The sequence below is a fragment of the Dipodomys spectabilis genome, unplaced genomic scaffold (assembly GCF_019054845.1).
Source record: "Dipodomys spectabilis isolate Male_0828 unplaced genomic scaffold, ASM1905484v1 ptg000045l, whole genome shotgun sequence".
NCBI lineage: Eukaryota > Metazoa > Chordata > Mammalia > Rodentia > Heteromyidae > Dipodomys > Dipodomys spectabilis.
Genome location: NW_024870722.1, coordinates 4,934,010 through 4,957,386, shown reverse-complemented (window position 1 = coordinate 4,957,386; position 23,377 = coordinate 4,934,010). Strand labels below are relative to the sequence as shown.

Below are 23,377 nucleotides of genomic sequence, written 5' to 3'. Positions count from 1 at the left end.
AATTTGTCCAAGACAGGTGGTAAGAATTTAATTCAGAAATGAATTTGCTTCTTTAGGGCAAAAATGCACAGAAAAAAAAAGAGCACTAGAAAGAAGGATTAGGCTCCTGGTGAGCTTCTTTTATTCAAAACATTCAATTATTACATTAAATAAGAGCAGGTCTGTGATCCCAGCATGTGGAAGGCTGACCCCTCTCTGTCTGTCTCTTTCTGTCTGTCTCTCTCTCTCTCTTTGTCTCTGTCTCTGCCTCTGTCTCTCTCTGTCTCTCTCTGTCTCTGTCTCTGTATACACACACACATACACACACACAGAGTTTTAAAAGTTAGGGAGATTATATATGCTGGTGGCTTTTATCTGTAATCCTAGCTACTCAGGAGGTTGAGACCTGAGGATTGTGGTTCAAAGCCAAACCAGGCAGGAAAGACTTGAGACTATTATCTCCAATTAACCTTCAAAAATCTGGAAGTGGAACTGTGTCACTAGCCTTCAGCGGGAAAAGCCAAGCAAGAGTGCAAGGCCCTAAGGTCAAGGCCCAGTATTGGCATGTGCGCGCGCATGTGTGCGTGTGCGTGTGTGTGTGTGCGCGCGCGCACGTGTGTGTGCATGTATGCATGCGTGTGTGCTCATGTGTGCACACATGCACACACACACACAAATACGTTAGTGAGCTTGAGTGATTTAATCTAGTCTATAGTCAAAGTACATGTTAAATTGCTGTGTACTTTAGGAGATATGTAACTCTCAACTCCTTTGAGTTGAGCTATCTGGAAACTTCCCTTCCAACTTTAAAATACCAAGATATGAAATTGGTTAACATAAGAAAAATTTAGCTCAAAAGAAAAAAAAAAAGATTGATGCCAGCCAATATAACTTTGAGTGAGCCTGCTAACATCTTTCCCTCTCCAAATTCTGTTTTTACTAAACCAGTGAGCTAAAGACAGTTTGTCATACTTTGAACTTCCTGGCTTCTGTTGATTTGTATCAATATGTTACTGTTAGACACTTGAGTGAGAGCTGAGTTACATTTCATGAAAACTGATCTGAAAACTTAATAAAAAAAATCCTTAAAACCCTGTTTTCTGTGAATTTTGATACTATTGAGGAAATAAAGAGACTTTGCCATTTTCAGGCAGTTTCTCTTCCAGCTAGACTGAACATTTCAGGACACGGAACTCAACTCATTTTTAAACATTAACCGGGTGCCAGTAGCTTCTCAAAAGTTTTCAGTGTCTACATGATTTAACTCCAGATACACACAACTCTCCAAAAGCTCTTTCAGAAAAGCTGACCACTGGGCCAGGCCTGGTGGTGCGTGCCTGTCATCCCAGCTTTATGGGAGGTAGCAGAAAGACGATGACAGTTCAGGCTGATTCAGGGCAACACTATGCGTCAAAAGAGACACAAGCTTTCTCTTACATGTGTGAATCTGTTCAAAATTACATATATGTGTGTACATAACTATATGAAACGTATACAGGGTCATCTGCATTATATCTATGAATATACGAACTGAAATGTGATTTCAATGTGTAACTTCTTTCAGCAGCTAATTTACAGTTTAACAAAACGAATACTGAGAAGTTAGAACTTGTGTGGGGGGTTGGAGGTTGAGATCAAGAGGAGGGGTGGTATGGGCAAATGCAGAGAGGAAGGATGTGCCAATACAGTCATAATATTAATGTATGTGAAAAATGGAACTAGATAAGCTGAGGGGATGGGTGGGGTTGGGAGAGATGGGAGAGAATGAGGAAAGGAATGACATTGACCAAGAGACGTTGCACTCACAGATGTTGAGTTGAAACTCCTCTGTAAAACTAAAGATAATAACAATTGAAAAAAATGAGCCCCTAGCTAAAAATAACTATCAAGCAGGATCGGAATAGAGATATGGCTTAAGTGGTAAAGTACTTGCTTAACAAGCTCCAGGACCTAAATTTAAACCCCATTACTGCCCCGACCAAAGGCTGACTTATTTCAGAAAGTAACAACTTCAGACTAAGAGTTAGTTAGCCATACAGCAACCTAGAGAAGGTACCAGCGTAGCTTCTCACTTATGAGTGGGTCACATGATGAGATTTATGGTGATTCCCCCCAGGATACTTAGAACCAGGTGCTAATCTTGTAATGAGTTTTCAAAATAGATGGTAAGAGCTCATTACATATATATTATAGTTATATAAAATATACATTTATATAAATATGTGTATATATAAAGATAGAGACATCTTTTGAGGACTTTTTTCAGTATCTCAAATAGCCATTATAAAAAAAAAACCAGAAAAAACAAAAAACCAACCCAAACCCTTGGTAAAGATGAGCAAGCATCAGAATAAACGTGAACCCCATTCTGTACAAGTGAGGCTTAAAAGATTCTAAGACATAAAAGAACTTTCCAGAGTGACCTTGTCACACACAGCTCCGCTCTGGTGTGTAGGCTTTCTGGGCTGTTCTGAGTGGGGGTAAAGAGGCATGCATATCTTAACGATTCATTTTCTGTTTTCCATCTTGGGAGGCAAAGGGGTATTTATCAAATTTATCAAGAGGCAGACTAGGGAAGCCCATTAACGGCCTGTTTTTAGTACAAAATAGGACTTTCCTTTACTCTTTTTGATTCAATCCCAATAGCCTGGTATTGGAAAAAAAATTACTAGTTCTTCAGTGAATCTGAGGTTTTATTGTGCAGAATTGGGTGATTTTTTTTCTCGAAACAAAACTTTCTCTACTTTCTGAATGCCCTGAAGAAACAGAATCTTCAATCATGTAAAAATAATGAAACCTGTATTTCCTTCATTCAGTTAATAAACTTCAAATTTGGCAAGCACGTCTTCCACTTGTATACCCACCCCAAAATCCTACTTGGTTTCCTTTCTTTCCCTGCGCACCCCCACCTCTGGTATTTTAGAGTACCCTTGTGTACATAAGATGTGCTGTAGCTTCGTTTTGGTAATTAAGATGCTTATTTGAGGTTATCAGATAGCCATTTGAGAAAGGCCAGGGATTTCCCCTGAATCCCCAGTAACTGCTTGAAGTGGCATTTTCCTTCTGACTTGGTGTTTTGTGTTGTTTGAATGCAGCAAACTGGAGCCTAATGAAAGAAACTATTTTGAAGACTCAAAAGTTGTGCTGCTCTGGACCATGAACAAGACAGAGGGGACTTCAGCCTGCACAAATCACCTGGAATCCTGATTGATTTCTGGTAAGTCATCAGGAGAACTTGATATCTGTTAGTTTTCAATTTCATCTTGCAGAGTTTATTTAGTATTCCCGGACATCTTATTGAATAAGATATTTCTCTACAGCCCAAGTAATGAAACATTTGAGAAAATGTTATTTTAATGACCATAAGCCAAATGGCAAACAAATTCACGCGGTGGGCTCATTTCTGAAAACCGTGGAATAGTATGATCTAAGGAGAACACATTTGTGGTTAGAAAAAATATACACACAAATACATACACAGAATTGCCTACACAATTAAACATACAAACAACAAATCTATAAAATCTTCCATACATTCTATTTTATCTGAAAGGATAAGGTTTTAACTGGTCACACAAGAGAAAGTAGATTCGTTGGACAATTATTTGCTACCCTGTAATGAAGTATTGGGGTGGCAAGATAATAATCATTAAGAGTTATCAGGTCTTGTTCAACAAATGCTCACCAAGTAATTTTTAATAGGGTACAGTGTGATGATTTCCTACCTTGAATACAGTATGTGATATTCCAATTGGGATAATTAGTATTCCATCTTCCTCAACATTTATTTCTTTGTGTTGGAATGCTTATTCCTTTTAATTGTCTATAAGGTTTATGATCAATTATTTTCATCTATGTACTCTAAAACTTACTCCTGCTATATTTCTTGAGGTACTTGTAACTGAACACGATCCTCTGAATGAGACGCTTAGTCTGAATGAGAATCTTAATCTGGGAGTTGCAATTCAAGCATTTACAACTATAAAAGAATGATTGAAGAATTCCAAAGTGGGCTGGGATGTAGCTCAGTGGCAAAGCGCTTGCCTAGCAAGTGCAACATCCTGGGTTCGATCCCCAGTACCAAAAAAAAAAAGAAAAGACAAAAAAAAAAAAGAATTCCAAAGTACATCAAAGAATATTGGCTTCAGAATATTCACTCATGGTATTTCCTGGAAACTTAAATCTTCTAATGGTGACTTCAGAGACATATCTCCTTGGAATGTCTCACCTGTAAAATCATTTTTTGAACTGAATTTTTATTATCTTTAGTTGTACAAAGGGGTTATAATTCAACATGCCAGTTTATGAATATAATACATCTTGATTGATCTGACCCCTTGTATCGTCCTCTCCCATTCCTCCCAACCCCACCAATCCACTCTGTTCTCCTAGGATATACATTGCATATTATGATTTCATTCTTTTCCCCTTCTTCTCTTCATTCATTTGCCAACCACCCTTTGATCTCTCCCCTCTCCACACATCTCAATGACCAACTTCCTGGTATTCATTTTGTTAGGCTATAAATTGTGACAAGAGTTGTACCATTTTAATTCTCCCCTGAAAATATAATACTTTAGTGAACACAACTAGATACTTGTACATAGGATCCTGTGTGTGTACCTATATACTTATAAATTAGATCTAACTTCCACACAGGAGAGATAACATATGTCTTTTGTCTCTCTGGGTCACCTGTTTAAAAAAAAAATTGAACCTGTGTCTGAGTGATCTCCAAAGGCTTTTGCAAATTTACAATGTAGTGCCCTGTAGTGAAATTAATTAAATAATCAGACCCTTTAATTTTTGCCCAGTGGAATTTTCTGTGTATGGGTGGAGGAAAGGGAGTACCTTGGGACACTTCCTGCTCTCCCCTTGTGAGCCATCCAGACAGCCTTTTAGTGAAGCAAGCATTTGGTTTTGGAATCCATGGTTAATAATTTATGGCCTTGCAACATTGAGAAAATACGTCACCATCTTTTATAAATATTCCCATTAAATAAACAAGCAAGGCTTCTTTTAGTGTCCTTTCTTTTCTCTGTAGAGGACAGAACTTTCTCCTCTTGTATTTACTGTCATCAGATGACTGAGAGCTGCCAGCCTTTGTACCTGGGGAGTCCCAAACTTTATTTTACATTGAACAGGATTTATTATTTTTCTTTCTCACCGAATATCTCCTTTCTGAAGGAGAACTGTGAACGATGCTCTAATTGATGCTCAGATGTTATTCTTGTTAGCAGCTGGCTGGCTGCCTCAGAGTGCTGCATTATTTGGGTTTCTTAACAGCAATTTCTCCCCCCCCCCACCCCACCCCAGCCCTTATAAATGTTAGATTGTGAAGTTCAGGAAACCACATGAATGCAGCAGAGTGAAAATGCAAACATGATGTTTTATAGTTCTCCTGATGAGCACATCCTGTAAGCAACCTCAGAGGCCTCTTTACCTGTTTGGTGGTCTTCTAGCCCATGCCTTCATCCACATTTGTGCTGTGTGCTTGTGGACACCTTGTCACCGTGAATCAGGGGGTTTGATTAACAGGATTGCTTAGGGCTGCTTATGTCTAAGTCCTGCCTAACATCAAGCCAGGCACTCATTCAAAATGCCTGCCAAGTGCTCAGGGCTTCATTAAGGTTCCTCTTAACGAATGTCTAGGATGCTTAGAAGCTGCATCATCACAGAATGGATTGCTATGTATCATTTGTTGCTTTGTGGTTATTTGCCAACACCTCATTCAGGTGGCAAACTACTTCAAAACAGGAACAGGTCACAGGCCAGTGTCTCCCAAAGATGGTCTAGTTTCAGGATCTCCTGCATCCCATTCACCCAGATGTGGCTATTAAAATCGCATACTCAGGAACCCTGGGCTTATAGAATCAGAATTTCTGGGGATGGGGGAATCCAGGAAATGCACCTCTGGTAACTCTTTTGTAGGTTAGAGTTTAGAGGGAGCTTAGAGGTTTGCAGGGAGGTTTGAAACCAACTGACTGAGAATAATTCTGCCTCCTTCTTTTTGTCTCCTTACCCACAGCAGAGACAGAACTGACCCATGATAGATGCCCCCAGAAGTATTTGCTTGTTGATCAGAGCAGCATGAAACCATGAGGATTCCCATTTATTCTTCCATTAGCCTACCCTTTGGGGGATGTGAAGTCAGCATGGCATCTGAACTTTTAGAAGCTCAGTTTTGTCCAAATGGGTGAAGTCTTTTCCTCTAGGTCAGAGGCTCTTTGGGAAATCTCTCTAACCACTGACTCTGTCCCTTCTAACATGACAGTAATGCCCAACTATGTCTGGGCATCATTTACTGAGAGTGGACTAGAGCCACAGAATGGTCTCTAGAGCTACACAGGGAGAAAAATAAGACAGGAGGAACTGTGCTATGATGCACTAGAAGCTTGAGTTGTAGTTCCTAGAGCCACCCCTGCCACCCATGGCAGTTTACCGTGTGTGTGTGTGTGTGTGTGTGTGTGTGTGTGTGTGTGTGTGTGTGTGCGCACGCGCATGTGTGTTCCTTTCAGCTGGTAGACCTCACAGGAGGTCTGTTATGGCGGTGGAAGAACAGTCCTGTGGTTGGCAGGGCTAACAGTTAAGTGGCAGTGAATGCACACCAGAGCACCCATTGGCAGTGGCAGATGCAGGCTTTGCATCTGCCTTGAACCTGACCCTGCCTTGCCTCCTCCTCTTCTTCCTGCTCCCGCACCAGCCTGAAGTGATCCCCAAGGGCTTTGCAGGCTGGGTGTGGTTGCTTCTAAATTTCCCAAGGGCCCTTGCTAGTGAGTCCAACCTGGGTGGGTGCGTGGGTGGGTAGGTGGGGGTCTAGTGTTAGTTTCTGTTGGAAACCAAGCACAAGTCATCACAGTCTAGCCACCCTGGGTTCAGAAGGAACAACTGAGGCCATCAGGACATGAATTACCTATTAGGAATACTAGCGTGGAATGGATATGGGAAATGCAAACTCACTTTCCCCTATTGTCTCTCACAACACAGAAGTCTTGTGTGTAGGGGCAGTGGTACAAAGAGCTGGGCTGAGGACCTGTGGGGTGGAGGAGGGGGTGGGTGGAGGGGGGAGCGTCTTCCAATTCAAGTCCATCTGACATTGTCTACTTGGAGAGAGTGTCAGCTTCCACGGCTTTCACTTTGTACTCTTTCCCACTCCAGTCACAAGCCTCTGATTGACCAGATGATGGGGTAAACGAGTTACTTGGGCTTTCTCACCTCTAACCCCAGGATGGCTTTGGGTGTACACATCCCAAGGATTGGGATTCAGCTGGTTCAGAATATCCATGTAAGCCAGAGTCCAGTACACATGCGCTGTGCATGTAGCCTTGAGACCGAGTGCGCATGCGTGGTCTCATCCTCGGCCAAATGCTTAAGTTTCGTGTGGTTGGAGTATAAAACAGGCACCCTGGGTTGGGTGGACAATGGGTGAGAGGTGTGTTGATGGACAGAAGACGAGCCTGTGGACAGTCTGCTATTGCTACTGATAACTCCGTGGACAGAGAGCTTTCAATAAACATGACCTCTATCCCCACCTTGCCTGCAGTCTTGCTTTGGCTTGCCAGAATAAGAGACCTTGAGGACCACTAGCAACAAAGATTTCAAGTACCTCTTCCTTGGAGTTGCGTGAATTTGATAGGAGGGGCCACAGAAACACTTGGTTTATTGGTGCACAAACACTGTCTTGCAAATATCCTGCATAACCCACAGTAGTAAATCAATTGTGTTCCTGTGGATTATTATACAGGATACTCCAGAGGTACAGGTAAGAGATGTAAGGGATGAGGTAGAGGGAGAAAAGATGCAGAGCTTCTGCACCTGCTCCAGGCACAGCATCCACAAGTTATTTTAGTTTTTAATGGAAACTTTATTATGTGGACATAAGTGATGAAATTATTATCTGTATTTAATTAGCTCAACCTTCAGCCTCTCTCCTCTCCCTGGATATTGGGAGGAAGGCTAATAGTCCTAGCACCGAAATCTTGCCTTGGTCTTTCCTTGAACTGCCCTCAATCCTGTAGCTGTGGTGACAGACAACCATCAGGTCAACTTCTTCATATGCAGAAAGACACTTAGAACTTTGGAGATTCTTGTGTGCCAAGAAATGAGGACAAACAGCAAATATATATTTCATAATATCACAAATACTAAGTGTATTGAATTTTTTTTTTGACTGTGGGGCTTGAACTCTGGGCCTGGGCACTGTCTCTCGGCTCTTCAGCTCAAGGTGAGTGCTCTACCACTTGAGCCACAGCACCACTTCTGGGTTTTTCTTTTAGTTTTCTTTTTTTTTTGGTGGTTCATTGGAGATAAGAGTCTCATAGACTTTCCTGCCCAGGCTGGCTTTGAACTGCAATCTTCAGATCTCTGCCTACTGAGTAGCTAGGATTATAGGCACCTGGCCACTAAGTGTATTGAAAAGGTAGTGTTTTTGTTTGTTTGTTTGTTGCCAGGCCCCAGTAGCTCATGCCTATAATCTTAGCTGTTTAGAAGCTGGTTTGGGCAGATCATGGTTCAAAGCTGGTTTGAGTACAAAAGTTAACAAGATCTCTCCTCAACTCATAGCTGGGCATAGTTATCCCAAGTCACTGGGAAGCTGAGATTGGAAGAATTGCTATTCCAGGCCAGCCTGAGCAGAAAAATCTGAGAGACTCCATGTCCATGGAGGGAAGCTGGTTCATGCACTGGTTCATGCCTACTATTCCAGCAACAGTGGGAAGTCTAAAATAGGCATGACTCAGACACATGCCTTTGCAAGAAGCAAGACCACATCTCAAAAATAATCAGCAAAAATCAGGGCTAGAGGCATGGCTCAAGTGGTAGAGCACTAGTATAGCAAGCATGTGTCCCTGAGTTCAAACCTCAGTAGGACCACAAAAAAGTGCGTTTTTTTTTATTCCACATGTGGTGGCACATACTTTATAACTCTGGTGCTTAGGAAGATAGAGGTTTAAGACCAGCCTGGGCTATAGAGCAAAAATCTGTTCCAAACAACAAAACTTTTATTTTTTTTTTTGGGTCCGGTCGTGGGACCTGAACTCTGGGCCTGGGCGCTGTCCCTCAGCTCTTCAGCTCAAGGCTAGCGCTCTACCACTTGAGCCACAGCGCCACTTCCAGCTTTTTTCTTTTTGCTTATGTGGTGCTGAGGAATCGAACCCAGGGCCTCATGCATGCAAGGCAAGTGCTCTACCACTGAGCCACCTTCCCAGTCCCAGCAACAAAACTTTTTTGCATATGCAAAAAAGGCTGTAGTTCAGGTCCTGGATTTAGTCGCTTAGCTGGTTTGCTTAAGGCTAGTGCTCTACCACTTGAGCCACAGCTTCAGTTACGGCTATTCTGATATGAGACTTTTACTTCTGGCTCTTTTGATATAGGACTCTCACTTTTCTACAGAGGCTAGCTTTGAACTGCAACCCTCAGATCTCAGCCTCCTGAATTGCTAGGAGTAGATGCATGAGCCACCAGTTTCCAGCTTTTTTATTTTGGTTTTGAGACAGGGTCACACTATGTAGCCAGGCTCAATCTCTCAATCCTCTTACATCAGCCTCCCGAGTGCTGAGGTCCATAGGTATGTACCACAATGGCAGTTCCTTCTATTCCATTTTAACTTTAGGCATTTGGAAAGCAGCAGGGCATAACAAAATATGTTCTTTGCATATTCTCAGCCAAGTGAAAGGAAAAGCAAGGAGGGCAAATGAGGCTTTTGAACACATGCTTCATGAAGGCCTGGCTTGCTGGATTTTCCTCTGGGTAGCTTTTACTCAGGTGGATGGGGTGGAGCTGTTTTGTGATGCAGGAGAAGATCCCACAGGTATAGAAAAAACATATACAATTGTTTGCCTAGTTTTCTTTAAGCTGTTGTGAAAGGTTATCATACAAAATTGAAGAAAATTGCAAGTGCAGGCTTTTTCTGGAGTACCAGATGTTGGCCTTTCTGATTTGGAGGCATTTGGTTGTGCATGGAGAATTTCATTCCTAGAAGCCATCGTTTCCTTCCAAGTAGGAAAAGAGAAATATCGGGCCCCCCAAAACATCATGTGTCCTGTTAGACATGATGTTACATGCACCATTTACCATGAAGTATTCTTGAGATCTGCAGGATTTCCAAACTGTCACTGCTTTGGGGAAGGCTGCTAAAGAGGGGGAAAGAGCCAGTCTACTTTCTCCTTTTGCTAGAGACCATCATTAGAAAGCTTTCCAGGAATTCGATTCCTCGGGTACCTAAGCCAATGTGCTGTAGCATAGCCCATGAAATGCCTTGTGTGAAATGTGGTAGAACTTGCTCTTCTAAGCTGATGCTATCACAGGCTAATGGCAGAGTTCTTCAGAGAAACTGTGTGGTTGGGCCTACCAAGTAAAACTACCACTTAGAGCAGGCATCATTGGAACAGGTGTCAATTTACTTGGTTGATCCCTTTCCTTCGTGACAAACCGAAAGCTGTGAACAGAGGTATTGGTTGTACAACAGATGAAATTAGGATTGAATTGCTACCTTGGCACACTGTTGAACTAAAAGGTTAAGTGCCCCCCACCCCAGCCCCCTGCTCTTTCTGCACATATTCTCCCTGGAGGCATCCTGGCCATGACTCTGCTCATGACTCTTTGGAAGCCAAGCTCAGTTACTGCAGCTTCATCCCTATGGAGCTACTTGGAAAGTCAAAGGTATTTTCAACTTGAATGTAAACCTCACATGAGGTCATCCTGTCTCCCTGTTTTTGGGCTCTGTTGAGAAGAAACTGGATTGTCAGCTTGGAGCATTTGATGACTGTGGACATCTTCTCTTCTTCTGCCCCATCCTTGGTCCACACGATAATGTTACTTATTGAATATTTTTGTGATCTGTTCACTGCTCTTCGTTCCCTTCCCTTGAGTCCTTTCATTCAACCTTAGCATCACTTCAGGACTGTGGCTGCAGCTTTCAGAACACTATTCTTGCCTGAAGTATTCTTGTCCTGTTTGGCATTCCTTTTATTCTGCTATTTTGAGAATTAACTTCTCAAAGAAAAGCTCTGATCTAATCAATCATTCTCCTACTTTCAAATTTCTAGTTGTATGTGTACACGTGGAAAGTCATTTGCAAGCTAACATTAAGTATAAAATTCATACTTCAAAGTGGTAGATATATATTGATTGAAGAAGAATAGCAATAATCTATGCCTATCAACGAGGCCTAGAAGTAAATGGAACAAAAATGAACTTATTTGGAGTATTAGGGTGGTTTTGAATTTTAAAAAAACCATTCAATATTTTTCCTTGTGAGGAATGGATATGGTGTAGTGATAGGAAAATTTGAAAAAGTATTTCTTTAACTTTCTATTCTCTGTAAGATTAAAATGTGGACTTCCCTGTAGGTCATTTAAGATCCGTGGGAAGCCATTATCAATCAATCATTTGAATCTCATCTTCTGTAGATTTCTATTTCTCTCATCTCTCTATACACCTGTCTTTCCTTTCTAAACATACTGTGTAATTTAATTACAATGTTTCTCTTCATGTTAGTTCTTCTGTGCATAATTCAATTTTAATACCTATTCATGCATTGAGTTTCAGTTGCAATGTCTTCTCTCTGTGTGTTATCATCATTGCAATGCAATAAGTTCTTTCTTTGCTGGTCCTAGGGTTTGAATTCAAGGCCTGGGTACTATCTTGAGCTTCTTTTTTGCTCAAGGCTAGCACTCTATCACTTGAGCCACAGCACCACTTCTGTAATAAGCTTTTTATGTAGTTATCTCTATGGAAGGTTTATAGATACAGATATTATTAAAGTTCATTTTGAATTTGTAGTCCAAGTGTTAAAACTTATTCACATATATGATATAGTCTAAGAAGTATTTACAGGCAGTCAAAAGAAACATACAGATAATCTTCCATTATTAGCTATGCTTTGTACTATTTACTATTTCATAAACTTATAAAAATTAGATGTTTCTGGAGAAACAATTTTTATGAGAGTATTTAGACATCACATCATATCATTTAAAATAAACAATTACCCAGGTCAACCATGGGCAATTAGAAAATTTTAACAGCAGATAGACAGCAGATAGACTGACTTTGTGAAATTACTAGAAATCACTTTTCTTAACTGTTTCACAGTGTGCAAAATTGTGTGGGCCAATCAGAGTTCTAAATTAATGACCCATGCCATGTGATGTGGGCATCATCTGAATATGTGGCATTTTCTCCTTGAGGGAATTTTTAAAAGTGAGGCCTGAGTAACATTAAAAGATCGATGTAACATTTTCAGTTCTGAAAAATCTATTCTGCTCCAGGAATATGCTTGTTACTATATATTTTTTTTGATTTCTAAGAATTCTATTTGGCTAAAATACCAAGAAAGGGAAAAAAAAAACCTTGGCTTCAATAAAGGAAAAGTCATCTTCCAAATTAATTTTGATTCTCCTAAAGTTCCTTTCCAAAGGATGCTTTTCAGTATCACATGTCTAAAATGCCACTAAAAAAAATCACTGTGAACAAAGAATTCGAAATGAGATTTGTGGTAATCAGTTATGTGAGGCAGATTACACAGGTTTTAATATAATATTTTGGTATTAGGGGAAATTTGCTTAATGCTGTACTATATAAAATATACATACCTTATATCCATACATATTTAGCTTGCATCAGTAAGTTAGAAAAGACAATTCCAGTTTGAAATTTACTATTTTTTTTTTTTTTTGCATGACACCTGTACCTAGCTTTTAGTTTCTTACTTACAAAATCATGACAAAAGTTAGGATTGTCACTGGGCATTGGTGGTTGGTTCATGCCTGTAAACTCAGGAGATACTGAGATCTGAGGGTCAAAGTTCAAAGCCAGGCCAGGCAGGAAAGTCCATAAACTTGCCTCCCGTAACCAGTAAAGAACCAGAAGTGGAAGCATGGCTCAAGTGGGAGAGCACCAGCTGTGAGCAAAAAAGCTAAGCACGAACTCCAGGCCCTGAGTTCAAGTCCCAGTACCAGCATATATGTGCACATGCATGTACACACACACAAAAAATTGGAACAATTTTTGGATTAAGAAACTAGCCAGCCAACATTTATTGACTTGATTAGCTTGAAAACATCAAATAGCATCTCATTTTCAGCATTTTATTTCAGTTGATCTTTGTTCATTTTACATAGTGAAGAGCTGTAACTGAGCCTCTCTCTTTTCTGACCTGAGCCGTGCTTTCAGTTAAAAACCTGGCCCATCATCTGTTTGGAAGATACAAAGTCTACCAAGGTGAATGAAGATAGCCTTCCAGTTTACATTTCGTTAGCCTCTGGTGCACTGTCTATGGACTGCCAGCTTTTCCCAATACCATTGCTGATCATTTATGAAGAGCTCCTGACTGTTGTTGTATTGCTCTTTTGTGAGAGTTGGTACTCCAGAGCATCCTAACTAGACTATAGAAGTTTTTATTGCACCTCTGGTTGCTTTCTGATATAGTAGATGTTTATCTTGAATGGCCCTCTGCAGACTGTGTCTACAAGTCTAGTTTGTGTGTGTGGAGGGGGGAAGCGGGTGGAGATCCTTGCATCTTTAAGGATGTCCTGTATTAGCTAGCCCAGGCTGCATCTGTGCATCTGTGAGCTGGAACCTGGAGGTACAATGGAGTGCTGGGGTACTTGCTGAGCATACGTGAGGTCCTGAATTGTACTCCCAGCACCAAAAGGGAAATAAAAATGTGAGCTCTAGAGTAGTAGCTTCAGTCAGGAGAAGGGTGAAAGAGGCGTGAAATCTTCTTGAAATTTTTAAAGATCTCTATAAAGATTAGATTATCTTGGAGATCCCAAAGTGGTGTGTGTTTTTATATTTCCATTGAGATAGCATTGACAAATAAAATGGTATCTAATCAACACAAGAATGTCATGCTTTTTGTGAAGCACTGGTCATTAATCTAGCTAGTTGATACATTTCAAAGTGAGCTTTCCTTCCTTTTTGCTTTCTTCCTTTCTTTCTCTTTTTGCTGTTGTATTTTGGTGGCACTGGAGTTGAAACTCAGGGCCTGTGCTTGGTAGGCAAGAGTTTTATTGCCTCTATTCCCTCGATCCAGCCATTTTGGCTTTAGATTATTTATTTTAAATAAAGTGATGTTGCATTTACCTGCACTGTCTATGTTTGTCTGATCCCAAATGTGATCCTTCTCCTTTTGCCTTCCATGTAGCTGGAATTATGCATCTGTACTACCACCTCAGGCTTATATGTTAAAGTAGGGTCCCACTAAATTTTTGCCCCAGCTGGCCGTAAAACTTAATCTTCCAAAGTTCTGCTTCCCAAGTAGCTGGGATTACAGGTGTGAGTTACCATACCTGACTTATTCACACTTACTTTCTTCCTTGTGGTAAGCTCACTTAAGAGCTATCTCTTCATAAATTTTCAGTATGTAATATACTATTATTAACTCTAGTGACCATGCTGTATGAGCAATCAAGGGGCCTCAAAGTTTTAATGTCCAGCCTATGATTACAACCACCACAGAAGTGTTTAAAGTAGTACGTAATAGATTGCTATGAAGTGGTGGGACAGCAATATAATACGTTTAAAGCCTTTAGATTCTTGAGGCAAATTTCCTGGGTTTGAATGCAGATAGACCACTGAATAGCAGCCTGATGTTGAGAAAGTCATTCCACCACCTCTTTTGACGAACCCTGTTTTTATCCACCCTGGAAAGATTTTTTTTTTTTTAATGAAAAAACAGCACAGGCCAACATCTGTCAGAGTTGTAAAAACTACATGAGTTAGGTAAGTTATGTCAGGCTTTCCCAAAAGTATCAGTCATTTCATATTGTTTTCACAGTGTTCAGTTACTCCATTCATAAGAAAACATTTCCATACTATTGTGGATGCCTTGCTGAGCACTTCATACTCAGGGAAGACGCGGCAGAGCACTGTGTGTGCATGGTGAGGGCTCGCGAGAGCTTGTAGGAAGCACTGACTAGACTCTGAAGAACAGCTTGGGTTCCACCTGGTGGGACTGTGCACATAGGGCATGCACCCAGATGGGAAGAAGAAAGAGGGTAGAATCTTCCCTCTCAGGAGGAATAGTGGGAAACTGGGAGGAAAAGTAGCTTGACTTTCTAATGCAGTTTTCTCTTGATATATTGAAAGACTGGTTCCAGGAGATACATACATATATACATATATAGCATACTTGTGTGGGAGTGGAGGTGCATGGGGGGGTTTGCACCAGTACTAGGACTTGAACTTAGGGCCTTACCCTCTTCCTAGTCTTTTTCACTCAAGGCCGGTACTCTACCGTTTGAGTCACACCCCCACTTCTGGGTATCTGGTGGTTCATTGAAGATAACATATTTGGAATCTCCAGATTAGAATATCTTGGGTTTTCTGCCCATGCTGACTTTCAACCTGAATCCTCAGATCTCAGCCTCCTGAGTAGCTAAGATGACAGGTGTGAGCCACTGGTGCCCAGCTCTTCCTCTATATTTTAAGTCATGCATGGATTTCTTATAATACTTGATACAATGTGAATAGTTGTTAACTTATTTAGGGAATAATGTCAAGATAAATATCTAACATGTAGAGAATGTCTATAGGGATTTTTTTTCAAATTTGTGATTGACTAAATCTGTGGGTCCAGAGCACCCAAATATGGTGGGCCTCCTATAATAATGGTAGCCCATTAATGTGAACTATCAATTGAGGAATTTATGTAAATTAGCTCTGATCACAATTCCCTGTAATATAGCTGTCTCCTTACTACAGATGAAAAACTTGAAGGAATTGAATAGTAGGGACTGGGAATTTTTTAGTGTAGAAAGCCTTTGAAGGTTTTTAGAATGGGAGGGGATCATGATCTGCTTTACCAGTGATTGGTTTAATCAGTGTATCTAACTTTTTGGCAGGACTGGAGTTTGAACTCAGGGGCCCTGCTTGCATGGATGGTACTCTACTGCTTGATTCATGCCTCCAGTTCAGCTTCCTGCTAGGTGGAGATGGAGTCTCATGGACTTTTCTGCCTAGGCTGGCCTTCACCATAGTCCTTTGGATCTCAGGCTCCTGAGTAACTAGGATGTAGGCATGAGCTACCAGCATGATACCAGTCATTTATTTATCTGCTCTGTTAGAGACTGGACTCCCTGGAGTTAGATGAGGCACACATTACCCAGAGTTCTCTATAGAAAATATCTCTGGCTCATCAGCATAAATACTGGGCTGTCTGTTTCCAAAGTGGTCTCAAGAAAACCTCAAAAGCTCATTGCATGCTTTCCCTTAATTTAGGTGATTCTTTTTTAGTTCTGTACGTGTCTCACTTCTTTTGACTTTATTTCTTTTGACCTTTGTAACATAGCCTTTTTTTTTTTTCAGTGTCAGTACTGGGATTGAACTCAGGGTCTCAGGCTTTTACTGGGCTTGTTTGCTCCATGGTTTGCTCTACCACTTGAGCTGTACCACAGTCTGGAATTTTACCAGTTAAATGACAATGGAATTTCACCAACTTTTTCTGCCCAGTTGGTTTTGAACTGTGATCCTCTAGGTCTAGTCTCCTGAGTATCTAGGGTGGCAAGAACAACTCACCTATACCCAGTCCTTCTTTGTAAGACATTATCAAATAGCAAGTACAAATTTTACACTTAAATTATCTGTGATTACAATGACAGTGCTCTACCATCACCAGGTCTCTGGTTTCACAGTCCTCTCAGCCTTCCTTTTCCCACACTGACTTCAGTCCACTTTGCTAAGCAAGCACCCTCCTGCCTCTTCCTTGGAAAGAAACTAAAACTCCACCAGGACCTAATCTCCTTTGCAGAGGTTGATAGGAAAGAAAGTGTTCTTCTAAATGATACCATTGGCAGCTGGCCATTTGGAGACGGCCATCAAGTAGGCCACTCTCAAGTGGCCGGTGTCCTATGCCAAGGGAGCCTCCAAAGTGAGCCAGCCCTTCGCTGTAAATAGAACATGGGGGAGAATCCCCAGCAGGAACCTCAGGTATTTAAAGCAAGCACTGTGCTTCTTCCATCTGATTGAACACAAATGTATTAAAACCCAAGCAGAGAGACGCTTACATCCAAAAGTTGGCAAGAATGGGGAATGGCATTTCATGAAAGAGGAAGTTCAACTCTCAACTCTCAAAGGTCAGGACCAGTGAAGCTCACAAGAATATATTATGTAAACTGGACCCAAATGGCTATTTATTAACTACACAAACTCCAGAGTGGTTATCTGTACTAGGACATCAATCAGCTATAAGAGTTTCTAAAATATCAAACGCAAATATCAAATTCTTGCGTTGAACTCTGGAATTGTGATGGTTAGGCAATTTTCAGGGGCTCAGTTCATCTGCATCAAGATGCACTTCGCAATAGTATATATAAGGACCCCACTTTCCCACTGAGCAGCCAAACTAGTTTCATCCTGAGCCTCTTGGTTTCCTTCATTCTCTACAGAGAGTCAGGAACTCAACAGCATTCTGTCTCCAGGACCTACCTGTCACGTGGCCATGCCTTTGAAAACGAACTTTAATTTGATTGCATATAATATACACTATGCATTATAGATATATCATTTAAACATTGCATATATTGTATATATCATATATGTATCTGATATACCTAATATATATTACATTATACAGCACATATACATGTGTATGTATTAATTGGGGGTAGTGATATGAGAAATTAATCATTAATATGTATTACTATCCCTTGATATCCAAGAGAATAGGTTCCAAATCCCTTATATGTTATGGCCATAACATAAGGATGCTCATGTTCCCTATATAAAATGATGTGGCAGGGCTGGGAAGGTGGCTCAGTGGTAGAGCGCTTGCCTTGCATGCATGAGGCCTTGGGTTCGATTTCTCAGCATCACATAAGCAAAAAGAAAAAAGTCGGAAGTGGCGCTGTGGCTCAAGTGGTAGAGTGCTAGCTTTGAGCCAAAGAGCTGAGGGACAGCACCCAGGCCCAGAGTTCAGGCCCCATGACTGGACCCCCCCCCCAAAAAAAAAAATAAAATAAAAATAAAATAAAATAAAAATAAATGATGTGGCACTCATATAGAACCCTCCAGCATGCCCTAAATTATGCCTAGATGACTTATAATGCCTAACACATGCCAACACTGTGGATGAAGCATCTTGTTCTAAGGAATAATGGCAATACAATGGACTTTGCAGGTTGATATTTCTCCTATTGTTTGATCTGAGGTTGGTTGATTCTGGGGATGCAGAACCCATGGATACAGAGGATCAACTCTCTTTGTCTCTGTGTGTCTCTCTCAGTCTCTGTATCTGTCTCCATCTCTATTACTCTCTCTCTTTTTGGTATGTGACAGGTATTTACCACTTTAATTATGTTAAAGGCGCTATTCAGCAGTGTTATATACAGTTCCAATTTTGTACTATCCTCTCCCAGACTCCATTTCTAGAATTTTTTTTAATCATTGCAAACAGAAACCCCACACCCATTGACCATTCACCCCTTTGTTCCTTCCTCCTCCAGTTGCTGGGATCTCTACTCTACTTTTTGTCCTTAGGTATTTGGGTATTTTAAGTACTCCTGAGAATCTTACACTGTGGTCCTTTTCGGTCTGTCTCTTAACTTACTTTTTTGAGATAGAGTTTTGCTGTGAAGCCTAGACTGGTCTGAAATGTAAGGTCCTTATGCTTCAGCTTCCCAAGTGTTGGGAATATAAGCATCTATCACCATGCCTAGCTTTTAATTTCTTTTTTTTACATTCATTGTTTGTTTCAAATAGACTTTTCTTATAGTAAGCATCTGCTGTCAATACTTCATAGTGTCAGTAATTATCAGCAAGATAGAATCCTCATTCTAGGTTTTAAAAACTACATTGTATTCGAATCTAGGTAAAGAGAAAACGTATACATTTTTCTGGTTAAATAAGTGAGGAAAATATGTATCAAACAATAGACATAAGTCCTTCTACTTATGTAATTTCATATTTCTTTACATATCTCTTTTGTGTTGGTTTCCTCTGATTTTGCTTGTCCGCCTGTATTTGGTCTTTCTAGAACTCCTCTCTTCCCTCCTCTCCCCTCCTTTTCCCCTCCCTCCCTCCCTCCTGCCCTCCCTCCCTTCCTTCCTTCCTTCCTTCCTTCCTTCCTTCCTTCTTTCCTTCCTTCCCTCATTCCTTCTTTCCCTCATTCCTCCTTTCCCTCAATCCTTCCTTCCTTGTGTATGCCAGTACTAGAGCCTGAACTCAGGTCCTGGATTCTCTCCCTTAGCTTTTTTGCTCAAAGCTGGCATCTCTACATCTCTACCACTTGAACCACACCTTCACTTCTAGCGTACTGGTGGTTAATTGGAGATAAGATGCATGAACTTTCCTAACCAGACTGACTTCAAACCCAGATCCTTACAGCTCAGCCTCTTGAGCAGGTAGAATTATGGGCATGAACCACCAGCACTTTGCCAGATTTCTTTAGATACTATGTTTCAATGTATACCTACTCTTCATTTATTTTAAGATGAATCATTTTGTCTACCTGTGTCTGCTCAACAATAGGCAGCAATATGTGATGGTGGTGTTGGATGCTGGCAAATCACAACCATCTACTGTGATGCTGTTCCTCAAAGCAGGAGTGTTTCTTTCTGTATAGAAACACAAGCAGCATCATTTCACTGCAGCAATGGATCTGTAGTAGTGGTGAACATAATTCATTTTCTATTTACATCTTTAACGAGCCATAATTAAAAGTAGTGAGTTGGCGTGTCAGAGGGAATGTGTTATTTTCAGATGTCTGTGATAGCAGTTGCTACTGCTGGTTTAAGCAGTGCTTGCCTGGCATGTAATATTGCAAACCCTAAGAGAGAAAATTCGGGAGGGTATCATCTATTTCTTGAAAGTGAATGGGACAGGAATGACTTTCTGCTTTGTTTAGAGACTGGTCTTAAATCCCTAAGCTTGTGATTCTCAAATCTTCATAGACATAACTCATTTTCTCTGGTAAAGGATAATCTGGATTGATTTGAATTTTGAAGTGTTCAAAGCTTTTCTTCCTTTCCTGAAGTCACAACTGAAATGTACTGGCAACTGGGTGCCAGTGGTTTGCTCATATAATCATAGTTACTCAAGAGGCTGAGATTCAAAGCCAGTTCAAGCAGACAGAATTGTATGACTCTTATCGCCAATTAACCAGCAAAATTCTGGACATAGACGCATGGCTGAAGTGTAGATCTCCACTTTTTTGCCTTGAGCAAAAAAGAAAAGCAAGAATATGAGACCCTGAGTTCGAGGCCCTGAGTTCATGTCCCAGTACACACACACACACACACACACACACACACACACACACACACACACACACACACACACACACACATCGGAGTATTCTCCTTGGATGTGTTCCAAGTACAAGGCTCAGACACTAGAGCGCTGAGTGTTGGAAATGGTCTTTTCCTCCATTCTGACAGGTTTTGGGTTCTCTGTCATCCTAGTGGTTCCTACCACATCTGCGTCTGCATATCATTACAGCTGGGGTACTCAGGAATATGCAGGTGGGTCTTCACACACTGCATGGCTGCATAAGAAATACCAGTGGACTGCAGGTTTCCTGACCAAAAAAGTCACTTACTGGAAGTCATTCACAACTCATCTAAGATGTAATGGGTAAACATTTCTATTTGGCCACTTGAACACAGCAAAAAAATGTGTACTGAAGTATTTATGGTATCTACTTGGGGAAGAGAATCGGAATAAAATCTGTAGAGCTTGTCTTCTTATAGGCGGCCCCAACCTTGAGATGTATACAGATTTGTGCATGGATTATAGGTCAGGCAAACTATTTTGATGATGGTACTAGAGCTGGTGCTGTAGTTTAAAGTTCTCTCACATTGACCCCATGCCCAAATTTGTGCTCTTCATTTTGCAAAACTCTTTAATTTTTATTGTGGCACCAGTATTGAACCCAGGGCCTTGTACATACTGAGCAAACATTTCTATTACTTGAAACACACCCTCATCCCTCCTGGTTTTATTTTGTATTTGAGATAGGGTTTCTATGACTTTGGGCTGGCCTAAGATTTGAGATTTTCCTACCTCCACCTCCTGAATAGCTGAAATTATAGGTGCGAAGTGCTACAATGGCTTTGTAAACTCTTTTTTTTTTTTAAAAAAAAAAGAGACACCTCCCTCCCCTTAGTCCTCTACCCTTTCCCTAACTTTATAAGCTTCAGTTACCATAGTCTGAATTCCCTCCTGATGATGAATATGTATGAGCTGTGCCTATGCATATGTTAATTAAATATATTCATCTCTCTTTCATACTAGAACATGAAATTTCAAAAATCTGCCAGCCTGCAAAATAGGAAAATGAAAGGGCTGTGTGGAGTCTGTCTCTACCAGTTGTTTACAAGGAAATGTATATCTTGGACGTTTAGCAAATAATAATATCATGTTTAACTGATAGTGATTGTGTCCTAAATTTTACAAGCTAATGACTCACAGTTATGACTCACATATTCCTGGGAATACCCCCATCTGACTTGCCATTTGCCTAACGTAGTGTATAGTACAGCAGACTTGCTTAGGAGTTCAGTAAAAATGAACCATATAGTTTTCTGTTTTGTCCCACCTTACCTCAAGAAAAATTAATTGAACCTTTCTCGGTGTGGTGGCTTGCACCTATAATCTCATCTATGTAAGAGACAGATCCAGGTTCAGGAAAGCCTGAACCAAACCCAGTATCATTAAAAAAAAATCAAACACCAGCATCAAACCCTGTTATCATTCAGAAAAAGGAAAACTGAACATGCATTGTTTGAGACTCTTTTTTGTTCTTGTTGTTCCTATCTCGACATGGTTATTTGAAGGTAATTTTCCCTGTAAGAACTCACTTGTTGCAGGTGACTCTGTCTTGAGGAACAGCTGTTGATTTCCAGTGTGTAATCACTAGCTAAGTGCTGTGGCAGCTTCTTATCACCTTAGCTACTCTGGAGACATAAGTGGAAGAGTCAACTTTCAGTCCAGGCTAGACATAAGCACTTAAGATCTACCAGAAAAACAGGTAAACTAAGAGACTGAGGATGTGACTCAAGTAGTAGAGTGCCTGTCTAGCAAGCACTAGGCCCTGAGTTCAAACCCCAGTATCATTATGAAAAGGAAAACAGAACAATTATTCTCTGAGGCTTTTTGTTGTTGTTCTTATCAACATGGCTATTTTAAGGTAATTTTCCCCACAAGAACTCACTTGTCACAGGTGACTCTGACTTGAGGACCAGCTGTTGATTTCCAGTGTGCAGAATCGGTTTCTTTCTTCCTTTCTCAAAGAGTTCCTTTATTGTTTCTGGTCTGTTGTTTGATGCCAGAACTAATGTAGTTTTGGTTATTTTTTTATCTTTTCAATTCAAATCATGACATTTCTTTGGAAACAAGAGCCCTAAGGAAGAAAAGTCACTTACTCCATACCCAATTTTTAAAGGAATCAATTTTTTAAAAAAATCTTTCATTTAATCCATGATACCATTTATTAGCCATTTAAATATCATGTTAGTCAATAGTCAAGGGAAGTGTGATACTCTGACTGTTGGAGAGAATGGCAGAGTGTGTGGACAGCAGGTCTCCATGGGAGATGCTGAACAGGAGGGGGACCACAGATTGGAGGATGAGTCTGTTTTTTGTTACCAAGACAATGGCCTGTTCGACAAGGGGACTCGAGCTAATGACCAAGCAGCCACATGAAGGGTTAGAAGAGAGAAAAGTCATCTGGCCAAGAATGCAGAATTGGAGAGTCGATCTCTTAGGGACAAGCTGGAGGTGATACTATGCAGTTTTCAGTTCCTACTGTGCCATTCATTTTGTGACCTTGGGAAAGTTCCTAACTCTCTCTGGAATCCCAGTTTTCCTCCCTTCTGAGTGGAAGGTCAGAGAGCCAGATGTTAGATGTGTGGCTTCAGTGGTAGAATACCAGCGTTGACAGAAAATGCTAAGTTAGTGACCTAGCCCTGAGTTCAAGCCCCAGTACTGGCATGAAAACAAATAAACTGGGAGACTGCAAGCATGGCTCAAGTGGCAGAGCGCTTCTCTAGCAAGCATGAGGCTCCGAGTTCAAGCCCTGGTAGGCAGAGCCACAAGCTAGAAATGCTGCCACTTAGGTGTCTGGCTCTCTCCATGGGCAAATGACCACTAGAGGGGAGGTTAGGATTGAACTCTGGGAATACTCCCTTGCACCCTGAAAAGACATCACCCGTTTTCTTTTCTCTGTGATTGAACTGGTTGTTCCTCGGTACAATGGACTTCACTGTGTATTTACGCTCAGTGCTTTGCTGGCTTCCTGATCCCTACCCCACCCATGCTCTCCCTACCCTCTGCTCATGTCTTCAAGATGTTTCTAGAGCCCTGTGAGTACAATAGATTTTGTTCCTCTCCCTTTGAAGCCCCGTTGAAATGATTTGTCGGCAGATTCAGGCAATTCATTTGTCTTGTCACCATCCTGCCT

At 40.9% G+C, this 23,377-nt stretch overlaps 1 protein-coding gene across 1 annotated transcript in view; it reads left to right on the top strand.

Moving 5' to 3' along the window:
- Atxn1 (ataxin 1) overlaps window positions 1–23,377 on the top strand; it is a 407,118-nt gene that overhangs the window by 104,793 nt on the left and 278,948 nt on the right. The window contains exon 4 of the mRNA XM_042678587.1: window positions 3,075–3,196. The gene's annotated coding sequence lies outside the window, so the exon portion shown is untranslated. The remainder of the gene's footprint in view (window positions 1–3,074; window positions 3,197–23,377) is intronic.